The sequence below is a fragment of the Psammomys obesus genome, unplaced genomic scaffold, assembly GCF_907164565.1.
Source record: "Psammomys obesus unplaced genomic scaffold, mPsaObe1.curated_primary_1811, whole genome shotgun sequence".
Classification (NCBI taxonomy): Eukaryota; Metazoa; Chordata; class Mammalia; order Rodentia; family Muridae; genus Psammomys; species Psammomys obesus.
The window spans coordinates 4,852,153-4,876,086 of NW_026596443.1; the positions used below are offsets into that span (position 1 = coordinate 4,852,153).

Consider the following 23,934-nt stretch of genomic DNA (forward strand, 5'->3'; position numbering starts at 1 on the left):
ACTATATAGGCCTGGCTGGCCTGGAACTTGGTAATGTAGGTTAGTATACACTTAAACTCATAGAAATCCTCCTGCTTTTTGTCTTTGCTTTTTCCTCCTGAGTAATGGGTTATATCCCAATAAAACCGAACTGAACCAAACCACCTGTGTCAGGAGCAGGACAGGAAGACCCTGACTGGAGACCATTGTCTTAAGAAGGTAGACCATAGTTTGGTAACTCCAGGAAGTGGTATAAAGGGAGCTGTTGCTATGCTGACCATGATGTGAACATGCTTGCAGTTCAGAGGTGAAAGGCTGGTGCAGGAGGGTGTAGATAGGAGAGAACCCCCTGTTCATGCAGTGTGCAAAATGTGCTGTCACGTTCCACATCAGAGAAGTTCAAGGGACACCTATTCTTGTCCTTTGCTATAGAACTGTGGCTTTTCTGTTCCAGCAGGCTGGGAATTTTACTCAGTGGTTCTGTAGGAATTTTACAGGAATGTCTCATTCAGGCAATGAGCCACTATTTTCTGACACACAGTTTCCAAAACTGCTTATTTCTACATAGCTTTTTTTTTTTTTTTTTTTTTTTTTAATGTTGCAGATGTTTAAACCTCAGACAGGATGGGGCTGGGGATGGGCCAACAAATTGCTCAACATTCCTTTGAGTCTGACTGGCTGGTGGAGTGTGAGTGTGCTTCTGAATTTCTTGGGTAGGACCAAAGAAGCGCTTTTAAGGTAAAATATTTTTCCTGGCATTTATTCTTAAGGATGATGCTGGAAGTTACAAACCAAGCCACCTCAAACCTGAAGTGGGGCAGACAGAGGAAGGCAGAGGAGTTGCCTCATTCTGGCTGCTGCAGAATGGAGATAGGATGTGCCCACAGCTGCCAGGGTACAGGTCTAGACGGTCCAGGGTGCACTGGAAGGACCTGGGTCAAGTCACAGTGGGCAAGGCTCTTCCTCCACAGATGCTTCATTTTCACTCCAGTTTGCTCCGATTTATTTCTTTATTTTTACCATCTTATGAAATGCTGCTGAGCAGAACTGGAGCAACAAAAAGAGAAGAAAGGAAGCATTTGGTAATATGAAGAGACTCATGGCTAGGCTGAAACATCTTGCATTAGTCACTGCTACTGCGGGAGCCAAAGACTGTGAAAAGATAACTTTGTGAATTTCTCTGTGCTGCCCTTTTCAAGATCCCATCGGGAAGGGCAAGGGGGTTGTTAGGGAACCGTCTCTCCTCTAAATGTCCCCAGTGTGTGTGTGTGTGTCCTTGAGTTGAGTTTCTCTGCTAATGCTTTGAGGAGCTGACTGCGTCATCGTGTAGCCTGGGAGGGATATGGTTCCAGCTAGATGTGTTTGACGAGCCTCCATCATCCGTGAGCCATTTTCTAAGATTTGGGGCGAGAACCCCAAAAAAGAAAGTCTTTCCTTTGCCTCTGGGTTCATATTTAATGTTCTAGTAGCCCTTTCTCATCTGTATCTTTCAGATACAGATTTGGCCAAAAAGGTTTAAAAATACAGTCAGACTCACATGTTTAACATACATAGACTTTCTTCCTCGACTTTATAACACAAACAACAGGGAGACAGCTATGTGGAGACCATTATATTGTATGAGGTATTATAAGTTAACTGGGTATAACTTAAATGTTCAGGAAGATGGGTGCAGGTTTAAGTAGAACACTGTATTGCTTTATAGAAGGGATCTGAGCATCCATTGCTTTGGCTTCCTCGGGAGTCCTGAAAGCAGCCCCATGCAGACGCCCAGCAACAGCTGCAAAGTATCAAGTCCTTCCTGTGCACATAAAGACAAACGGACCCAGTCCCATCTGCCAGCTGTCCTCACCCAGGTGTCTGCAGGCCCTTTCCTTGGTTGAATTTTGGGACTCTGTGAACTCAGGAGGGAAGAGGTTCTATTTTCCCTGACCTCTAACTGCAGTGCAGTAGAAGCTTCTGTCATGAACGGTGATGATGCTTAGGAATACTAACTAGACCCAGAACTGTCACCAGGGAGAGTCACAGGTATTTTCAGTTTATATTGCAGGTGCTTGACCCACTCGCCTGTCTCCCCAGCCCCCATGTGTTTGTTATAAATCACGAATGTATTCCTTATGAAATCAAATACTTTGAAAAGCATTCACAAGTCAAAATGCATAGAAGGGGTGAGGTTTTCGATGCTTATAGAGGGGAATGGGAGTTACAAGTTGCTGAGAAGCCCTGCATGCGGCCAGAGTGCATTCCAGCACAACCTGCTCTATGTCAGTGCTAAATCTGAGCACATTCGAAAATATTTTGGACCTGGAAGGAGGCTGGGTATCAAAATAAGCACAGCAGCCAAGCAAGCCTTCGAAGCCACACGCTGATGGAAAGACTCAGCCTGGCAAAGTGTTCCAAAGGCATTCGTGTGTCATCTGTTCTCCCAACACCCTCCTCACTTGGTAGATATTGGCGAACTTCTTTTCCATGTTGCAAAAAATAGGAAATGAAGTGTAGGGAGCCTGGGAGAATTATTACCCAAACCTTTGTGAGCCCCACAGAAGACCTGGATGGGGATCATGACCCCAGATTTACTCTAAGCAGGCCCTGTGGTTTTTTAGATAAATGTAGTAATTTCACTTTCACTTTTGTTCTCGTTTGGTTATGATACAACCCTCAGTTTGGATAATAAACAAGTCATCTCCTCCTCCTCCTCCTCCTCCTCCTCCTCCTCCTCCTCCTCCTCCTTCTCCTCCTCCTCCTCCTCCTCCTCCTCCTCCTCCTGCTCCTCCTCCTCCTCCTCCTTCTCTTCCTCTTCTTCCTCCTCCTTCTCTTTTTTATGTCCCCCTTCCCCCTTTATGGAAACAAAAGTTTCACTATGTAGCCCTGGTTGGTTAGCCTGGAACTCTGTTTATAAACCATACTGAATGCACTAAGGTCCTCTGCTTTCTGATTGTTTGGGTTAGAAGCAAGTGCCAACATGCTGTGTTTTTTTGTCATTGTTGGCTTGTTTGTTTTTAAGACAGGGCCTTCAGTAGCCCATGCTGACCTCTAGCCAGCTGTGTGATCCTGGGCTGCTCCCACCTCCTAAAGATACAATTACAGAAAGCCACCTAGCCTGGTTTATGTATGCTGGAGACTGTACCCAGATCTCTCTGTCTCTGTCACTCTGTCTGTCTGTCTCTCTCTCTCTGTGTATGAAGAACTCTATTAACTGAGCTAGATTCAGCCCCAAATGAAACTGTCTCTCTTTTTTCTTTCTTCTTAGAAAATTTCTTCCTTTGGGGAAATATTGTCCATGATTCAGTTGAATCTAATTCATGCTTGTTTTGTGCAAGCCCCTTTTCTAGCCACAGAGGAGACACTGATTTGATAAACCCCAAGGTTACTGTGGAGGATGGGACTAAAGGACTAAACTAAATTAAGTTTTTCAGTCTCATGGACATTTGAAGGCCCTGGTAAGTTATTCACCTTCCCTCCAGAGAGAGAGAGAGACAAGGGGGGGGGGGATATGCTTCTGTAAGTGTGCATAGGCTTTTGCAAAGAATTCCACCCATTTAGGACCCACACCCCCCGCGGAGCTGCAGGACCGACTTAGGCAGAGTATTTTTGGCATGGAATGAAAACAGTAATTCCTTGAAGGAAACACAAAGCTGTAGCCCCAGCGTAGAAAGAGAGATTGGAGATGAGATCCAAGCAGGTCAGAGGATCTGGTGTCCGGCAGGTCTGCCAGTGTCCCTGTGATAAGCCTGGGGAGGCCGCTGGGTGCTGATCTCTGGGTGGTAGTAATCGCAGGCAGAGAGAGAAGTCAGGGCAGGCCAGGGAGCATGACAAGCAGGAAAAGGCCGCTGAACCCGATGCCAGTTCCACTGGATGTGGATTTGAGGAAGAGGGACTATCAGAAACAACCCTTAGAGGGACAGGGCTGGGTGCTACTGCTATTGAAATGAGTGATTAGTGTTTTAGAAAATTCTCCCAGAACAATATTCTGCAATTTTATATCTCACTTTGTTTTCTAGATGGAAGCCTTCAGGTTTTGTTTTGTACCATCTGAGGCTACAAACACCTGTTGGTAATCAACACCTTCTCACCCATCTCCCAACGCTGACCTTCCAATCCCACTTTTAAATAAGTACAAAAGGGTTTTACTGTGGTGCATCTAAGTTCTCTTTGGCCTGCTCTTTAGAAGTTTGTCTCTGGGGCTGGAGAGATGGCTGAATGATTAGAAGTACATACTGCTCTTGTAGAGGACCCCAGTTTGGAGTCCCAGAACTCATATCAAGTGACCCACAATTGCCTCTAACTTCAGCTCCAGGGTACCCCAGGCCCTTGGCCTCCATTAGCACCTACCTGTTCTCACATCCATACCCCACACCACAGATATACAGAATTTTAAAAATTAAAACAAATATTAAGTTAGGTTTTTTGTTAAGTGTCATTTTCTTAGGGTAGACATATAGAGTGAAGTCATGGGATCAGTGTGTATAAATTTAGAAGAAAGAGTAGGTAACATCAGTAACAGCTTGTGCCACTGAATTATTTGTGTTGTATATTATTTTCCTGACAACAGAGTCTGGTCTCCTTAGCTTGTTTCTTATGACTAGAAGCTTCCCCAGCCAATGTGTCTTTGGAGTCCTTTTTTTTTTCTTAAATAATTTATGTTTATTTATGTACATTGGTATTTTGCTTGCATGCATGTCTGTATAAGGGTGTAACTCCTGCAGTAGGAGTTACAGGCAGGTGTGAGCCACCATGTGGGTGCTGGGAATTGATCCTGGGTCCTCTTTTTTTTATTTTTTATTTTTATTTATACAGTATTCTGCAGGGCAGAAGAGGGCATCAGATCCCATTATAGATGGTTGTGAGCTACCATCTGGATGCTGGGAATTGAACTCAGGACCTTTGGAAGAACAGCCAGTGCTCTTAACCTCTGAGCTATCTCTCAGCCCCAAAGCAGTGCTCTTAACTGCTGAGCCATTTGTCCAGTCTTCTGGGATACTTTTCTCAACAAAAATATAACAGCATGCACTTGGGAGGCTAAAGCAGCAGGTCAGGGTTACTTGACCCTGTCTCGACCCCCACCTCATACACGAGGTTTATGTGTCCAACACCATGTTTCACATTACTAAATATAATTTTATGTGTGGCCACAGCTTGTCACATCATGATGAACTGAACGCCTTCATTTTACAGATGTGGAAATTCAGGGAGGATGTCATTGTCCTGCAGGCTCAGCCACGGAGCTTCTGGAGGGTGATTCTATGCTTAGAGGCCCAATTTTGTTGTTTGTTTGCTTTTTCGAGACAGGGCTTCTCTGTGTATCCCTGGCTGTCCTGGACTCATTTTGCAGACCAGGCTGATCTTAAACTCACAGTGATCTGCCTGCCTCTGCCTCCCTGAGTACTAGGATTAAAGGTATGTACCACCATGCCTGCTTATAGGCCCAAATTTGTCTTCAGCTTCCATCACTCTGCTGAGCTGTAAAGCCCAGTATCCCATTACCCAGCAGATACTTCTGTTTGAGATTTCCATGAATGCCCCAACATAACATGGTATTTGAAAATTTAGCTATTGACTTTTACCCAAACCGGTTTTCAAGAACTTGCTTTGTCTTGAATATACATATATATATTGAATACACACACACACACATACACACACACACACACACACACACACACACACACACACACACACACTACTCATATATATGTGTGTATATATGTATATATATTAGACTTATTCATTTTTGTCTGTGAATATTTTGCTTGTATGCAGTGCCATGAGGCTCAGAAGAGGTCATTCGATCCCCTGGAACTGGAGTTACCAATGGTTGTTCTATATGGGTGCTGAGAATCAGACCTGGGTCCCTCTGCCAAGAGCTCTTACCCATGTTCTTACCTGCTGAGCCGTTTAAGGGAGGTAGGAGACCCAGCCTGAAGCAGGGCTGTGTTCCTTAGGCTGGGCCCTGAGCTGTCTGGAAATGAAGGAAGCCAGCTGAGCTCAGGCAAACCAAGAGTGTGCCTGTTTTCTTTGGTCTTGATTTTGGATGTGATGTGACAGGCTGCTTGAATTTCTGACTTGATTTCCTCAAAATGACCTGGAATGGTAAGCCAAATACACCCTAGAAATGAAACTAAAACAACTTCCAAGATGAAATTCGAGTTTCTGGGGCCAGGAAGGCAGCTCGATTATGGTAAAGAAACTTCGTGGCCAAGCATGACTACATGAGCTTGGTTCTTGGGACTTAGTCGCATGGTGGAAAGACAAGATTAATTCCTGAAGGTTGTTCTCTGACCTCTGTGTGCCCTGTAACATGGGTGTATACATACACGTGAACACACACGCACATCCACAGCACCCACATTAAATGAATAAACTGTAATAAAATCAGTTTCTTGGCCTGGCCTCTGGGTGTATTCTGACTGCTGTCCTTCCCTCTGCCCTACGTTCCACTCATGCATGCCTCTTCCTTATGGACCCCCAACTTGCTGCTAGAAAGGACCTGACTCCATTCTTTCTTTTTTCTCCCCCCTGGTGACTCCACCCATTTCTCTTTTCTTTATTCCTTTCCCCCTTCCTCCCTTCCTTCCTCCCTTCCTTCCTTTCTTCCTTCTCTTCTTCCTTCTTTCCCTTACTTCCTTTCTTTTTTACTTTTGGGTCTCACTGTGTGGTCCTGGCTGGCTGGTCCTGGCTGGCTGCCCTTTGTAAGCCAGGCTGGTCTTGAACTCACAGAGATCCCTCTCCCTCTCTCTGCCTCTTGAAGATGGGATTAAATGACTCCTTGACTTCACTTCTCTTCTTTCAGGGTTTAGCTAAGTGGGCGGGGCCAGGGCCGCCTTTCCTTTGTTCCCAGTCTGCCTCCAGCATGCCCCACTCTGTCAGAGGAGTTATCAGAGCCTATGTTAACTGGCTCATTACTCCTGTGCTTTTCCATTTCCCCCGCCTTAGGAATTTTAAGGCCAGAGCTTAAGTTATTTCATCAGCTCTGTAAACCCGCACACCAAGGTGGTGCTGGGTTTATAGCGCTTGCCCACCAGATGCTGAATGAGCTGTTTCTCCAGACCCCGGTGTATAGTCCCTGTCTTGTCTGTCAGAGCTCAAATGAATCAGACTCTTACAGACTAAATTACTAAGAGTATGCTATATTCTTGTTTCATGATTGTCTACATTTATCTTTTATTTAGCAAAACCTAACGGCTGATCTATTGGGAATACTATTCATCAATAAACCTGATAGGAAGGATTTGGAGTTTAAATTTTATTTGTTTGTTTGTTTGTTTGGTTCCTCGAGACAGGGTTTTACTATGCAGCCCTGGCTGTCCCAGAATTAGCTCTGTAGACCAGGCTGGCCTCAAACTCACAGAGATCCTCCTTCCTCTGCCTCCCGAGTGCTGGGATTAAACGTATGCCACCACTGTACGCCACAGGCTGTAGTTTAGATTTTGAGAGATGGGAAGGAGAGTGGGGTCTCACCGTGCCACCAAGACTGGCTTGAGGCTCACAGGGATCCTACCTCAGGCTCCCAAAAACTGAGATTCCAAGTGGGCCACTACACTTGGTTTCAGAATTAAGTTTAGCAGCGAGGCTTGGTGGCTCAGGCCTGTAATCCCAGTGCTCAGGGAGGCAGAGGCAGGAATTGCTCTGTGAGCTCGAAGTCAGCCTACTCTACAGAGTTAGTTCTAGGACAGCCAGGACCACACACAGAGAAACCTTGTCTCTTTGTGAAAAAAAAAAAAAAGTTTAAGCCAGATATGGTGATGGTTAGTCTCTATTAATTCCAACATGTTAGGAAGCAGAGTCAGGAGGATCTCTGTGAGTTCAAGGCCAACCTGTTTTACAGAGTGAGTTGCAGGCCAGCCAGGGTGACACAGTGAGACACTGTCTCAAATGATTTCAAGTCTGTTTGACCTGTGAAGCTAACACCCCATTTTAATCAGTTTTTGCTAACAATGATCTTTCCTTCTACCCCTCGTAGTTAGTATTTTGTTTATTGTTTATTTGAGACAGGGTCTCATGTATCCCAGGCTGTCGTCAAATTCATCATATAGTTGAAGAGAATCTTGAACTCATGATGTGCCTGCCTCTGCTCCCGAAGGATTAGGGTTCCAGCTCTGTGCCACCATGTCCATTTTATGCAGTGCTGAAGATCAGATGCAGTGTGCTCGGTAAAATACTCTACCAACTAAACTAGGTCCATGGTTCTGTGCCTGCCCAGACTGTGTGTGTGTGTGTTCATGCATTTATGGCTATATGTATGTGTGTATAAGCATATGGAGGCCAGATGACATTCATGAAGTACCCATAAGTCACCAGCTAAGAAAGCTAGATTGACTAGCCACTGAGCCCCAGAGATTCCACCCTTTCTGCCCTGTCCAGTGCTGGGATTATAATCACTCACAAAGCACCATGTTGGAAATTTTTTTTTTAACTTGGGTTCTAGGTTTGCGCTTAGGACCTTATGCTTACAAGGCAGCAATTTACCAGCTCCCCTTTTTATTAACTTTAAAATTTTTATTTATTTATTCATATTTCTATCTACTTATTTATTTATTCATTTGTTTTGGAGATAGAGTTTCTCTGTGTGTAGCCCTGGCTGTCCTGGAATCACTCTGTAGACCAGGCTAGCCTCAAACTCACAGAGACCTGCCTGCCTCTGCACCACCACCTCCGGGCTTTGTTAATTATTATTATTATTTTTTTGCCTTTTTAAAATTTTTTTTTATTATTAGTTACATTTTATTAACTCTGTATCCCAGCTGTATCTGTTCCCTCATTCCCTCCCAAACCCTCCCTCCCTTCCTCCCTCATCTTCTCCCTGCCCCTTTCCAAGTCCACTGATTGGGGAGGGCCTCCTCCCCTTTCATCTGATCCTGTTTTATCAGGTATCTTCAGGACTGGCTTCAAAGTCCTTCTCTGTGGCCTAGCAAGGCTGCTCCTCCCTTGGGGGGTGAGGAGGTCAAAGAGCCTGCCATTGAATTCCTGTCAGAAATAGTCCCTGTTCCGCTTACTATGGGAAACCAGTTGGTTACTGAGCTACCACGGGCTTCGTCGCGCTGAGGTTCTAGGTTATATCCATACATGGTCCTTGGTTGAGTGTCAGTCTCAGAAAAGACCCTGTGCCCAGATATATTTGGTCCTTGTGGAGCTCCTATCCTTTCCCCATCATACTAACTCCCCTTCTTTCATATGATTCCCTGCACTCTGCCGAAGGTTTGGTCATGAGTCTTAGTATCTGCTTTGATACACTGCTAGGTAGAGTCTTTCAGAGGCCCTCTGTGGTAGGCTCCTGTCCTGTTACTTGTTTTCTCCTATATCCAAAAAAATATGGAAGGCTTCACGAATGTGCGTGGCATCCTTGCGCAGGGGCCATGCTAATCTTCTCTGTATCGTTCCAATGTTAGTATATGTGCTGCCAAGGCGAGCACTGTTAATTATTTTTTAAAAATATTTTATTATTTTTACAGTATTCTGCCTGCATGTGTGCCTACACACCAGAAGAGGGTACCAGGTCATTATAGATGGTGATGAGCCACCATGTGGTTGCTGAGAATTGAACTCAGGACCTTTGGAAAATAGCCAGTGCTCTTAACCTCTGAGCCATTTCTCCAGCCCTCGTTAACTTTCTTGAGCTAGAGTCTCACTGTGTAGCCCTGGCTAGCCAGAATTTGCTTTATAGACTAGGCTGGACTTGAACTTGCAACCATCCTCCTGCCTCACTCTCCAGAGTACTAGAAGAATAGTCATGAGCTCGCCCTCGCCCCCCAGCTGTAAGGACTTTTATAATTCCTCTCTTTGTTAGTTCTTTGCTGTACTACAGACTTGAGTAGCCATCTGTTTCTCTTTTGGAATCTGGCTGGTGTTACTTTATGGAGAAAGCCATGATTCCATGGAGAGTTCTGCTGGGTTTGAACTTAGGTTTTGCTGGCATCTTAGGTTAACATATATGTAGACACTCAGTCATCTTCCAGCAGGAACTCTTTCAGCTGCTATTATTCATTATTATTATTATTATTATTATTTTTTGAGACAGTTTTTCTGTGTAGCCTTGGCCATCTTGGACTCCCTTTGTAGATAAGGCTGGCCTCGAACTCACAGATATCCACTTGCCTCTACCTCACTGGGACAACAGGCATGCGCCATCGTGCCCGGCTCCTGCTGCTATTATTATTTCATATTTCAGTATGGCGAAGGTGGTGCACACCTTTAACCCCAGCATGTGGGACAGACTCCCAGAGAAGGAGGGATCTCTGTGAGTTTGAAACCAGCCTGGTCTAAAGAGCTCCTTCCATGACTACACAAAGAAACCCTGTCTTGAAAAACAAAATAAAACAAAACAAAACAAAAAAATTCTTATTATTATTTTTTTTTCTTAGATCACTGTGAAGTTCACCGTCTGTTGCTGGTCAAATACAAATTGTGTCTTTAATCTAATGAATGTTTCTGTTTCTGTACTCCCTACTCATTAGTAAACGCTATCTCGAGCATGTAGTCAAACAGCATTCGTTTACACGTTCTATGGACATCCCGGCAGGGCTGGGTCTGGCTCAGCGGTAGAACGCTTGTCAAGTGTGCGTGGGGCCCTGCGTTTGATCCCCACCACCAAACACAAAAACAAAAAACCCTATTTACATTCACATAATTTGTTTTCTCCACTAGAGTTCTATTAATTTCGTGTACTCACTTTGGCCACATTTAAATACTGTGTTCTCAGAAGGCTTCTGTAAATCTGCCCCTCCTTGATTTTTTTTTCTCTCTGTGTGACTAGGAGCTTACCATTCTGATTATTAATATACAATGGAACATCAGCATTTGTTTTTTTAAATTCTTGTTTGTTTGTTTGCAGGGCTAGGGATAGAAGCCAGGGCCCTGTATGTACTAGGCAACGGGTTTACCACTGACTATACTTCCAACCCCTAGGTTCTGGCTTTTACAATTTAAGCTAAAATTATTTGTATTGTCTTTTTAAAATTATTTGTATTGTACGTGTGTGTGAGTTGGATGTATGCTATGAGCATTCAGTCAAAAGCGTGCATCCCTGGGGCTGGGGTTGCAAGTGTCCTCTATAAGAACAATGCTCTTAACCACTGAGCTGTCTCTCCAGCCACCCCCACACCATAGCACGTAGAGAGCTTCAACAGGAATACAGTGACAGCAGAATCTAAGATGCTTTGCTCTGCTTCTCCTTTTCAAGTGGAAATCTCATCTCAAGGTGAAGGCTGAGAAAGTAAGGGCAGAGCTGTAGTTAGCAGGGAGTGGCCTGCGCTGCCTGCTTTGTCTGGGATGTGAGTTAATGCAGTATCAGTACCCCCAGCAGCCTTCTGAGCTAAATTTGCAAAGCTCATGTTACGTAATTCAGATTAGCTGTCATAGTCATTGTACTGAACATGGAAGGTGAGCATTGGAGAGGCAGATCTGGAAACTTCCCCAACCTGCTGCTTTTGTTAATGATGAGGTACTGCAAGCCAAGGGCAGGCAAGAAGGATTATTTCCCGTCATCCACCAAACCTGAGTGTCAAGCACGAGACTATAATCTCAGCATTTGGGAGGCTGAGGCAGGAGAATTCCTATGAATCTAATGGTGGCTTGAGCAGCATAGACCCTGTCAGAAGAGGAGGAAGATGAGGGGGAGGAGGGAAAGAAGGAAGAAGATCCTGGAGTGGTGTCTCATGCCTTTAACTGGGAGGCAGAGTTTGAGGCCCAGTTTGGTCTACTCTGTGTGTTCTAGGCCAACCAGGGCTGCTAAGTGAGAGCCTGTCGTTCTCCACAATCCTGATTATCGTTGCTGTTTCCCACGAGGAGTTGAGCAGAGTGAAGATTCAGTCTCAGAGACTCCAACTCTTAGTCTTCTTTCCAGCCACCCAGGCTTGGGGGCAGAACCTAGGTTTATGCCCTGGCTTCAGCTGTTACCAGCTGTGAGTGGAGATGGCACCCCATTGGGGGTCGAGTGGTTAGATGTGCTTGGTGGCCACAGGGAGAGAGCAGGAACTGTTGCCTCTGACCTGGCTTCCCAGCCTGTCAGTTTTTTCTTCCCAAGCAGCCAGTGTTTGGCCATCTTGTCTGGGATCAGCTCTCCTGTTTAGAACTCCTGTTTAGCTTCCTGAGGGCAGGGACGGTGGGGTTTTCTTCCCGGCTGTGTTATCAGCAGTGCCTAGCGGATGACACTAAAAGAGACATTTCCTTGTGAATGTGTCCCCGTCATTTCCTAAAGTAGAATTTCCTCGCCTCTGGGGGGTCAAATCTGACTACCACCTATTTTCATAAAGGTTCTGAGCTAAGAGTGGATTTTACATTTTTTGTTTGCTAGAGACAGGGTCTCATATTACAGGCCAAGCTGGTCTGGAATTTACAGCAATCCTCCTGCTTCAACCTCTGAGCTGCTGAGATTACAAGTGTTACAACCCCCACCTCTGACCTAGTTGATTCTTACATTAAAAAAAAACAAAAACATATATGTTATAAATATATGTTATGTATGTTGTATATATGTGTATATATATACATATATATAACACATATATATGTATGTAACACATATATATATATGTATGTATATTTGTTGTTGTTGTTTTTTTTTTTTTTTTTTTTGAGACAGTGTTTCTCTTCGTAGTTCTGACTGTCCTGGACCTTGCTCACCTCAAACTCTAATTCAGAGATCTGCCTTAACTCTGCCTCCCAAGTGCTGGGATTAAAGGCGTAGGCTACCACTGCCCAGCAGTGGTTCTTAGACTTTTAAGTGGTTAGAAAACTCAAGTCACATATATGAGAACCATTCAAACATTGAAAAAAAAAAAAAACAGTTTTACTGGGCCATAGCCACACCCAGTCATTTTCATATTGTGTGTGGTTGCTGTCCTTCTACAGAGCTGGCTAACAGCCGCAGCTAATTCGGACTACCATACATACACCTACCCTGTCTCTCAGAATGAACAGCAATTGAGTGACTATCTAGTCCTCATGCTTTTTCCATCCCAGTTATTCACAGGCGTACTTAACTCCTTCATTCAGATCTTTATTTATTCATCAAATACTTGCTGAGCACACACCTTTTAACAAAGTGTTTAACTCCAATTGTCTTTAGAGAAGTGTGTTTCCTGCCATCAGCCCACACCCTGGGTTGAGGTGGCCTTCAGGGAAAGGGAGAAGCGGCCACGTCTTTGGGTGCTTAGTGCAGACATGGAGGCTTTGGAGGCGGGCCTTGGTTCCCCAGAAGGGGGTGCACCTTCTTACTTTGCACACTCGGAGGCTTTGATCTTTGTGCCTGTGCCTCTGACTTCACTTCACATTGTAAAAGACATCCGCAGGCGCCTTCTTCCCCTTCCACCCAAGCTTTCCATTTCCTCTGTCCCTGCCCCAGCTGTTAAAGCTATAGGGGCCAGGGGCATGAGAAAAACAGCGCTAGGCACTTAGTGTGTGCCCCGGAGAGCATGCAGCGGCTTCACACACAGCCACTTCAATCTGCCTTTGAAAAGCCTGTCTTTCAAAGGTAGCAACCTTTTAGTCTGTTTCACAGATAAAAATCTTGAAGCTCAGAGAGGTGAACATTTGTCCAAGGTCTGTAAAGCAGAGGAGACTGGACTCTGAATCCAGCCTGCGACTCCCCAGGGCAGGCGCGTTAGTCATGAAGGTCAGGTGCCAGGTTGCGGGATTGGCATATCCTGTAATGCCAGGAAAATGGTGTGGGTAGAGAGCAAGGCTACCTCACCCCTTTCTCCCCTGGAAAACTCGTAGTGGCAGACCCAGTGCTTTACATCATCATAAACTGAGCGTTTTCCACCAAGGGATGTAAATTTTACTAGATCAGGAACTGGCTGCAGCTAGGGGCTAGGGGTATAGCTCAATAGTGGAAGGAAAGCTGAGCATGCCAAGGCCCAGTCGCCTCCATCAAAACAAAAGTGTATCTTGACTTCTGACTGCTCCTGATGTAATCAAAGGATAATTACCCACAGTACCTGGGGCTGTGAATTCAGCAGAACTGACCAGACCAGCAAGGCCTGAGGTACAGGTGGAATGTTAATCAGGACACCAGAAAGAAAGGAGTGGCAAGGAAGTTTGGGGACTGCTGAGTGAAAGCCAGGTAATGTCTTGGCTTTGTGGATTCCTGAGGGAGGTACTGTGCCCTGCACTGCAGGGGCTAGCCTCCTGCCCTGTGTCAGCAAGCACCTCCAAGAGGAATGTTCCCAGGAGCTCTGTTTGGGAATGTGGCTTCGGGCCTTCAGCTCCTCTTTGTTTAGTCAGTAATTACCAAAGGACTGTGTGAGGACTGGACTGCCTTCTGTCTCTGCTGCTTGTGCCCCGAAAAGGAAGGGGTCAGCACCACTGTGTCCACAGACAGACAGCAAGTGCTGTCAGGAAAAGATGTGAAGATTAGTAAAAACAAGAGCATACTGGATTTTTTTTAGAGAGCCTGGTTACTCAGCGATGAAGTCTCAGTGAAAATTCATCTACACTGACGTCACGTAAGCCGTCCTCAGTGACTAAGGCTTCATGTATTTTAGTTTGTCAAATCCTTCATGAAGTGGTTCAAAACATTGAGAAAGACCTTAGGGCCTTAAAAACAAAACAAAACAAAAACTTTCTTCTCAGTGACTCAGGAGGCCTTGGTTTCTGAGCTGGTGGCTCTGGGCTCCAGAGCAAAGTAAGCATGGGAATGCATGGAATTTACTTGTAGTTTGCAGGAAATAAAGTGTTATTGTTAGGGTAGTTTCCTGTCATAAAAAAAAAAAAATCTTTAATTTGGTTCTAAAATAGCAACCTGAGATGTTGTTTTTGATCCAGGAACGTATAGGAAACCCCAAGTTATAAGTGTTTTCTTCAATTTTTGGTGTAAGAATTCTCTGCATTTCTCACAGATAAGATGTTAGATGTTTCTAGTTTCTTAGTGCTGTGCATGTAAAGATGAATGTGTGTGTGTGTGTGTGTGTTTGTAGAGTAGAAATAGGGAAATTCTCGATAGTTCTGTGATGCACTAGAGATGAAAGGCTATCCTTCTGAGGCTGTGCAAAAAGAGCAAAGAAAACAGCAATAGCACTAGAGCTCCCAGTTAGGGAGAAAACAGCAACCAAGCACACAAGGGAAGGATGTAAATACAGTACTTATGTATGAAATTCTCAAAAGTCGTTAAGTTAAAAAACAGAAAAGAAAAGCAAGGCGGAAGCAAGGCCACTTTGGGGGGTTGGGGTGGGGACGGCTGCTGGGAAGGGGGATGCAGCCTCCCCACTGCTTCCCATGGTTTGGGGACTAGCTTAGGGACTTTTCTCCCTGAGAGATCCATATGCACAGGCATTCCACAGAGAGCACAGATGCTCTGGACCAGCCGTGGGTGGGGCTAAGTGTTAAAGCTACTGAACACTGGGAGTTTTAACGTCCTGGGGCTCAGGTTAAGTCAGTGTCTTGGAGGTGTTGGGGTGTTTACTAGTTGACATATGAGGAATTATTATTATTATTTTTTTTTTGTGAGACAGGGTTTCTCTGTGTAGCCTTGGCTGTCCTGGAACTTGCTCTGTAGACCAGGCTGGACTCAAACTCACAGATATTTACCTGACTCTGCCTCCCTGACTACTGGGATTACAGGCCTGAGTCACTGTACCTGACTGATGCTGATGATTTTATTTGTATGGAAATTTCTATTTATCTATTTTCTTTCTTTCTTTCTTTCTTTCTTTCTTTCTTTCTTTCTTTCTTTCTTTCTTTCTTTCTTCCTTCCTTCCTTCCTTCCTTTCTTTCTTTGTATCTATCTATCTGTCTATCTATCTATCTAGATACGTATGAGTGCTCTATCTACTTACGCACCTGCGTGCCAGAAGAGGGCATCAGATCAAATTATAGATGGTTGTGAGCCACCATGTGGTTGCTGGGAATTGAACTCAGGACCTCTGAAATCCTCTTAACCACTGAGCCATGTCTCCAGCCTTGTGGATGAGTTATTTATCCACATATATGTGCACATATCATGTGCATTCCTTGTACCTGTGGAGGTTGAGAGAAGGGTTCCAGGACCCCCGGAAACTGGAGTTACAGATAGTTACGAACCATGAGGTTGCTGGGAATTAAGTGGGGGTCTTCTGGAGGAGCAGCCAGTGCTTTTAGCCACCGAGGCCTCTCTCCAGCCCTGGGCTTTCTTTCTATTCTGTTTTGGTTTTCTTTGGGTTCTACCATGAAGCCCCAAGTAGCCTTTAACTTTGCTGTGCAAACCAGGTTGAGCTCACAGAGATGCCCTCGCCTCTGTCTCCTGAGTGCTGGGATTAAAGGCATGTGGCACCATGCCCTACTGTATGTTTTCTTCCTTCTTAGTTTTAGACTTTTTAATTTTATTTTATGGGTATGAGTGTTAGTGTACAGGTGATTCAGCAGGCCTGCCTTCAGGGTCCTAGCAATTGCTTATGTCATCACCTTCCACCACCAGGCGTGCCAAGTGAGTGCCAGATATAAGGACCCTGGCCATCCACAGCTCTCTCTCTGTTCTTTCTATTCCCACTATTTCTCTCCTTCCCTGCACCCGCCTCCTCATGTCTAACTCACTGTCTCTCCCCCTTCTCCAGGCTCTCCTCTCCTTTCTCCCCAATAAACTTTCTTATACGAGATCTGTTGTGTGGTGTAATTCCTCAGGGGGGTTACACCTTGGCATGGGCCCCCATGGCATGCCCCCACCCTACCGCCTTCATCATCATCCTAACCCATCATCATTCTACATCGTAACAATGGGTGTTTTGCTTGCACGCATGTCTATATATCTTGTACATCCTGGACCTGGAGTCACGGATGCTTGGGAGCCTCCATGTCGGTGCTGGAAACCCAGATCCTCTGTAAGAACAAGTGTCCTTAACCGAAGAGCCATCTCTCCTGCTCCGGTTTCTATTTTTTTAATTGTAGTTAATTAATTTCTTGGAAACTAGGTTTTTGTAGTTCAAACCAGTCTTGAAGTTATGAGCATCTTACGTCAGCTTTCTGAGTGCTGAGATTATAGGTGTCTGCCATCATCTACCACCCGTCTCATTTATTTATTTGTCTATTTAAAGATTTACATTCTTGGGGTTGGAAAGATGGCTCAGAGCTTACGAGCACTCGATGTTCTTCCAAAGGTCCTGAGTTCAATTCCCAGCAATCACATAATGGCTCATAACCATCTATAGTAAGATCTGGTGTGCAGGCAGAATGTTGTATAAATAGTAAATAAATAATTTTCTGTGTATACATATATGAAGGATCCTTTGGAGGCCAGAAGAGGGTGTCAGATTCCCCTGCAATTAGACTTCAACTGGTTAGGAGCTTCTGGCAATGGGTGCTGGGAACCAAACCCAGGTCCTCTGGAAGAGCAGGAAGTGCTTTTGATCCATGAGCTGTCTCCCTAGCCCCTGTGTTGAGGGCTCAAGGCTGGTATCACTTTGTAGCAGAGAATAACCTTGACTTCCTGATCTGATCCTCCTGCCCTCACCTCTAAAGTTCTGAGAGGGTAGCTTTCTGCCTCCTGACTTTCTCTATTTGTTGTTGAGACAGGAACACATTGCATAGTTCTGCATAGTTCGTTCACTGTAGCCTGTCCTTCTGCCTGCTTCCTGCATGCTGGCATGATAAATTTATACCCTCAAGCCCAGCTTTTGTCTCATTTGTCCAGGGTTTTTTTAGAAGTTGTTGAGGAAGCATGATTTAGCTGAAGGAGATAGCCTTTCTTCTTCTTCTTCTTCTTCTTCTTCTTCTTCTTCTTCTTCTTCTTCTTCTTCTTCTTCTTCTTCTTCTTCTTCTCCTCCTCCTCCTCCTCCTCCTCCTCCTCCTCCTCCTCCTCCTCCTCCTCCTCCTCCTTCTTCTTCTTCTTCTTCTCTTTCTCTCTCTCTTTGTCTCTTAAGTGGGTGGGTTTGAGACAGGGTCTCTCTGTGTAGCCCTAATTTTCCTGGAACTTGCTCTGTAGAACAAGCTGGCTTCAAACTCAGAGATCCATCTGCCTCTGCCTCTCAAGTACTGGGATTAAAGGCTGTAGCTGCTAGAGCCCTGCTTGAAAAGCCCTTCTTTAGTGTTTCTGGGAGAAGCTTGAGACAGATGGCCCATCAGCTGGAGGGCTGCCCTGGCTGTTTATTCTAGGATTCATTGAAGCCTGTTGGAGGAGTGCAGCAGAGGTTAGTGCAGGAGGATGGAGGTGTCGGGAATGTGCCCTGATGTCCTTAAACCCTGGATACACCCTAGTCTTCTGGGAATAATTAAATTCCCCTGGTTGCTCAGTTGGAGTTAGCTGCCATTGCTAGATGAGGCGGTAATCTCTCCTCCAGCCTCTGAGTTTTTGAAACAAAGGTCTTGCTTTGTAGACCTTGCTGACCTCAAAGTTGCCAAGATCCTTTTGCCCCGTTCTGGAGTTCTGGGATTACAGGCCTGTGCTACCATGACTTCATGTTCTCTCCTACCCTCTTCTTCTGGCTCTTGTTTGCTTGTTTGTTTATTGTCTGTTGGTTTAGTTATAACAGATTGCATGCATTCTGCAGAGTGGGTGCTGAGATGTTGAGCCTCAGTTTCCCTCTTGTGAGATGAGACAGGGAGAGAGTAGAAACTGTGGTAGGAAAAGGTTGCCAAACCCAAGGGCGGTTTAACTGCAGTCAAGAACTTTCAAGCTTATCAACAAAGGTTGCTAGGAAAGGGAAGAGAGGAAGATTAAAAAAAAAAAAAAAAAAATCCCCAGGGGCAGGAATCTAGGCTCCACTCAGCAGGAGAGCTGTGAGGAAAGCTCAAAGGCCTGGGAAAGATGACTGTGGATTCTGAGGTGTGAGACTGGAAGGACAGGATGCATGGAGCTACAGTGATATTTAACCTGAAGAACAGAAGTATTGTCTTGAAGAAGCTGCACACTGTCAGCTTCCTGGAAATGTTGCTCCAGCATTTGGGAAGGTCAGGGCTCTGCAGGTAAAGGCCTGACTACCTGACTATGATTCTTAGAACCCACAGAGTAGAAATGAAGGCTGTCCTTTGACCTTCATACATGTGCTTCCCAGCAAAGTACATAAATAAATAAGATCATTTTAAAAAGGAAATACAGATTTTTAAAAACTGCTCTGCAGAGCTAACACCTACGTGTTTTCCCTCTAGGAGAGCACCTCCCACCAACTTCTGGAAGAATTTCTGTCTCCATCTTTCCCCAGCCATCTACTCTGCTCCCGGACACAGTACAAATCTTATCTTGTCATCACCTTTCTTATCTTGAGACTTCGAAACTTTCCAGAAAGTCTAGAATGAAATTTCAGTAGATGGAGTCATCATGCTGGATGATAGTTCCTGTCTGTCTTTCTGCCTAGACCATTTTTAAGACTTTTTTTTTTTTTTACCCTTTTATTAAAGCACCCTTGCCCTCACACCCTTTGTATTTGCTCCTGGCTGGTTCTGAACTTACCATCATCCTCCTGCCTCAGCTTCCTCTGTAAGCCACCACGCCCAGCATATGTAAACTTCACATATTTTGAATATTTGAAAATAATTTTTCAGGGAGTAACTTGGAGTATAGGTTAAGATTACTGAGGTTGCTGGTTGTGGTAACACATACCTTTAATCCCTACACTCTTAGAGGCAAAGGCAGGCAGATCTCTGAGTTCGAGGCCAGTCTGGTCTGCAGAGTGACTTCCAGGACAACCAGGGCTACATAGAGAAACTCTGTTTTCAAAGCCCCCTCCCCTCTCCCCCCCTCAAGAAAAAAACCCGAGGTTAGATTTTATCTCCTCCCTCCCCACAGGAGGCAGGGTTTCTCTGTGTAGCTATGGCTGTCACTCTGTAGCACTCACAGACTGGCCTGCCTCTGCCTCCCAAGTACTGAGATTAAAGGCCTGAGCCACCACTGCTGCCCAGCTAGCCTTATCTCTTCTTAAGTGAAGATGTAAATGAAGCTTTTATAAGTTATACTTGAAAATTGCTTATAAAGGCATTTCCAGATGAGGAAAGTCATTTGCTTTTTTTTTTTTTTTTTGTTAATTTTTCAGTTGAGTTTCAGATGAAGTGGCTGCTGGGGTGGTACTGGGTCTGAAGAGATTTCAGACACTAGCTTCTGCCTCACCCCCACCCCAAATCGCTGCCTTCCCGTTTTGAGGCTGGGTTTCAAGTATAGGAAGATGGCCTGGAACTTCATGAGGTGTGTGTGGCCAACCCAGGACTCCTACAAGCTAGGCAAGCCAGTTACCAACTGAACTGCATCCTAGCCCACGCTGGGGTCTTTTCTGTCATCAAATCTCCTCTCTTGTCCTAGCTTGCCCCCTCCCTCAGCTTGGTACCCACCCCTGATATGGACTTTTGGTACCTATCCCCTGGGCCTGAACTTCTTCCCAGGCTGCAAGGAAGACAGCGCTTTGGTTGGGACCCCTGAGCTCATGGCCTCTTCAGCCACATGCAGCTGAGTGAGTGTGTGTCTGTGAGTGTGTGTTTTGCTCTGGGGAACCTATCTTTACTCAGGGGTCTCCCCTTGTCCCCTCCCTTTGCTTTCCCAGCCTACCTTATGGCCTCTCATTTGCTGACTGCCAGGATGGTCTTCTCTGAAGTTCTGGGCAAAATAGATTATCGCCACAACATGGAGCATGGATGAACATTACACAAGTGATGTTGAGGGACAGGAGGCTGACACACACTGGGTGATCCGTGATATCTGTATGCAAACACAGCCAGTGGTTGGGACAGCGACTGGGACAAGATGGAGATTGGCTGGGAGCGAGCAAGGGAGTGGCAATACCACTGCTGAGTGCTTGACATCTCAATGAGTGCTGCCTACAAGAGTGTTTTTGATTTTTTTTTTTTTAAATAGGGTATTGCTATGTAGCCCTGGCTGGCCTTAAGGTCAAGGCAATCCTCCTGTCTCCAGCTCCCAAGTGCCAGAATTACAAGCATGTGCCTTAACACTCAGATATTTTTACTTTTATTATTATTTTTTAAAAAAAAGATCTTATGTGCGAGTGCTCTATCTGTATATACACCTGCACGCCAGAAGAGGGCATCAGATTCCAGTATAGATGGTTGTGAGCCAACACATGGTGGCTGGGAATTGAACTCAGGACCTTTGGAAGAGCAGCCAGTGCTCTTAACCTCTGAGCCATCTCTCCAGACCCCCAGATTTGCTTTTTTAATATCAACTTTATCTATCTATCTATCTATCTATCTATCTATCTATCTATCTATCTATCTATCTATCTGGACAGGATTTCTCTGTGTAGCCTAGCTGTTCTGGACTCACTTTGTAGACCAGGCTGGCCTCAAATTCCAAAGGATCCACCAGCCTGTGCTTCCCTAGTACTGGGATTAAAGGCGTGCCACCATGCCTGGTAATTAATTACCACCATGCCTGGTAATTAATTTATTAATTAAATTCTTCTTTCTCCTGCCTCAGCTTCCCCAGTACTGGCATTTCAAGTGTGTGCTACCACATGTGGCTAATATAAACTTAAAAAACAGGTTCTTACTGTATAGCCTTGGCTGTCCTAGAACTGGCTGTGTAGGCTAAACTGGCTTGAACCCACAAAAATCCACCTGTCTTTGCTTCCTGAGTATGGAATTAAAAAAGGAAAAGGCATGCTCTACTACATCAGGCTCAGATGGACTATTTTAAAATGTTATAGTGTATTTAATTACTTGTGAACTCACTATGGCTATTTCCTTTTAAAACCCGCTCTACTGGACCATAAAAATATGCCGACAGCCAGTTTTCAGTTACTGAGTGGCCGCTGTAGTCGGTATGGCTGGGTCAAAATCAAAGGTTACATGTTTGCTTTTACTTGTCTGTGTGTGGGTAAGGGAAATGACTTTCCCAGGGTGGAGATGTGAGATGTAACCAAGAGTAGGGACAGTGGGGACACTTGCTTTTCCTTCCAGCCTGGATTCCCCATTCTGTGACAACAGGGACCTGCCCATGCCTTGGAGGGTGCATTAGCTGTGGGTTCCTTAGTACAGTACAGACTTGAGCATAGAGGTGTCATTCATGGTAACACCTCATGATTTCCGAGGGCAAGGCTTTGGGCGGGGCAGCTGGCTATGGCTCGTTGCCTGGCTCTGAGGCTTGCCTGGGGAAATTACTGCTTCCCGACTAATAGGGTGATCAGCAGAACTCAGTTCTCCTCAAGCTACCTCCTCTTCTGGGCTGTGGTCTGATGGACAGTTCCACTTCCTGGAGGCCACTCAATTCCTTGCCATAACATGGCTTCCTACTTTGTCAAACAAGTAAGAACAGGGTGCCGTCAGCAAGCAGACTCTCCAGCCCTGTGGCCCGTGACTGCACACCTGGCCACCTCATTTCAATCGCCAGGCGAGGGGCTAACCACAGGGGCATCTCTTCTCAAGGCAAGGAGGTCATCCTGCAAAGGACTGGCTGGAGTCCATTGTGACAAACCCTGTGAGTCTCCAGTCACGGAGGCGGACAGCGGAGATCCAAGGGTTTAGAGCACCCTGGGCCACATGGTAAGACCTCACCTCAGAAAACAATGGCAACAAAAACCATGAAAGTATCATTTGTAATAATGGGTTTCATTATAATATTTTATATATAGTTTAAAGATTTATTTATTTATGTGTACATTATTCTGCCTGCATGCCAGAAGAAGGTGTCAGATCTCGTTATAGATGGTTATGAGCCACCATGTGGTTGCTGGGAATTGAACTCAGGACCTTTGGAAGAACAGCCAGTACTGTTAATCTCTGAGCCATTTCTCCAGCCCAATATTTTATATTTTTGTTTATTTATTTTTGACAGGTCTCTCTGTCATAGCTCAGGTTGGCCTTGAATTTACCATCAGCCTCCTGGGTGCTGGGATTTCCAGAGTAGGTCATTATGGTATGCCAGGTTTTATTAAGGTACGTTCATGCATGCAATGGGCTTCAGTCACATTTATCTCCTTATTCTTTTTTATTTTATTTTATTTTATTTTATTTTATTTTATTTTATTTTATTTTATTTTATTTTATTTATTCTAAGACAGGGTTTCTCTGTGTAGCCTTGGTTGTCCTGGATTCCTTTTATAGACCTCTCTGGCCTCAAACTCACAAAAATAAACCTGCCTCAGCCTTCCCTTACCCACACACAGACAAGTAAAAGCAAACATGTAACCTTTGATTTTGATCCAGCCATACCGACTACAGCGGCCACTCAGTAACTGAAAACTGGCTGTCGGCATATTTTTATGGTCCAGTAGAGCGGGTTTTAAAAGGAAATAGCCATAGTGAGTTCACAAGTAATTAAATACACTATAACATTTTAAAATAGTCCATCTGAGCCTGATGTAGTAGAGCATGCCTTTTCCTTTTTTAATTCCATACTCAGGAAGCAAAGACAGGTGGATTTTTGTGGGTTCAAGCCAGTTTAGCCTACACAGCCAGTTCTAGGACAGCCAAGGCTATACAGTAAGAACCTGTTTTTTAAGTTTATATTAGCCACATGTGGTAGCACACACTTGAAATGCCAGTACTGGGGAAGCTGAGGCAGGAGAAAGAAGAATTTAATTAATAAATTAATTACCAGGCATGGTGGTAATTAATTACCAGGCATGGTGGCACGCCTTTAATCCCAGTACTAGGGAAGCACAGGGAAGCCTTCTAATAAGGATTAGAGGCGTGTCCCACCATGTCCAGCTTAAATAGTCTTTTATCCTTTTTTTAGATTCTACATATAAGACACACACACACACTTCATGTTTTTCAGGCTATCCTGCAACTCACCACGTAGCTGAAGATAACCTTGAACTTCTGATCCTCCTGCCTGTGCTTTCTCATTGCTGGAATTACAGGTGTGTAATTCCCACACACCGCCTCCCACTTATGTGCCGGGGATTGAACCCACTATTGTTGGAGGATGTTTTTGTGCACTGTGTATTCAGATGCTGCTCTCTGTGCGCAGAGCTCTGGTTGCAGTCCGTGGGCATTGCCATTATTATGAAGCATCTCCTGTCTTTGTGTGTTGCAAACCTTGCTCTCCATCACCTTCCAACTGGTTAAATAAAGAGCTGAACAGCCAATAGCTGGGCAGGAGAGAAT

General features: G+C 44.9%; 1 long non-coding RNA gene and 1 other non-coding gene across 2 annotated transcripts in view; both read right to left on the minus strand.

Moving 5' to 3' along the window:
• Positions 1-920: 920 nt before the first annotated feature.
• Positions 921-23,934, minus strand: part of LOC129669718 (uncharacterized) — a 31,217-nt gene continuing 8,203 nt past the window's right edge. Inside the window, exons 2-3 of the long non-coding RNA XR_008719070.1 lie at positions 20,417-20,566; positions 921-1,026 (exon numbers count right to left, since the gene is read on the minus strand). This is a non-coding gene — a long non-coding RNA (uncharacterized LOC129669718). The remainder of the gene's footprint in view (positions 1,027-20,416; positions 20,567-23,934) is intronic.
• On the minus strand, positions 9,283-9,389 carry LOC129669836 (U6 spliceosomal RNA). The gene has a single exon (XR_008719086.1). It is a non-coding gene; the product is annotated as a U6 spliceosomal RNA (small nuclear RNA).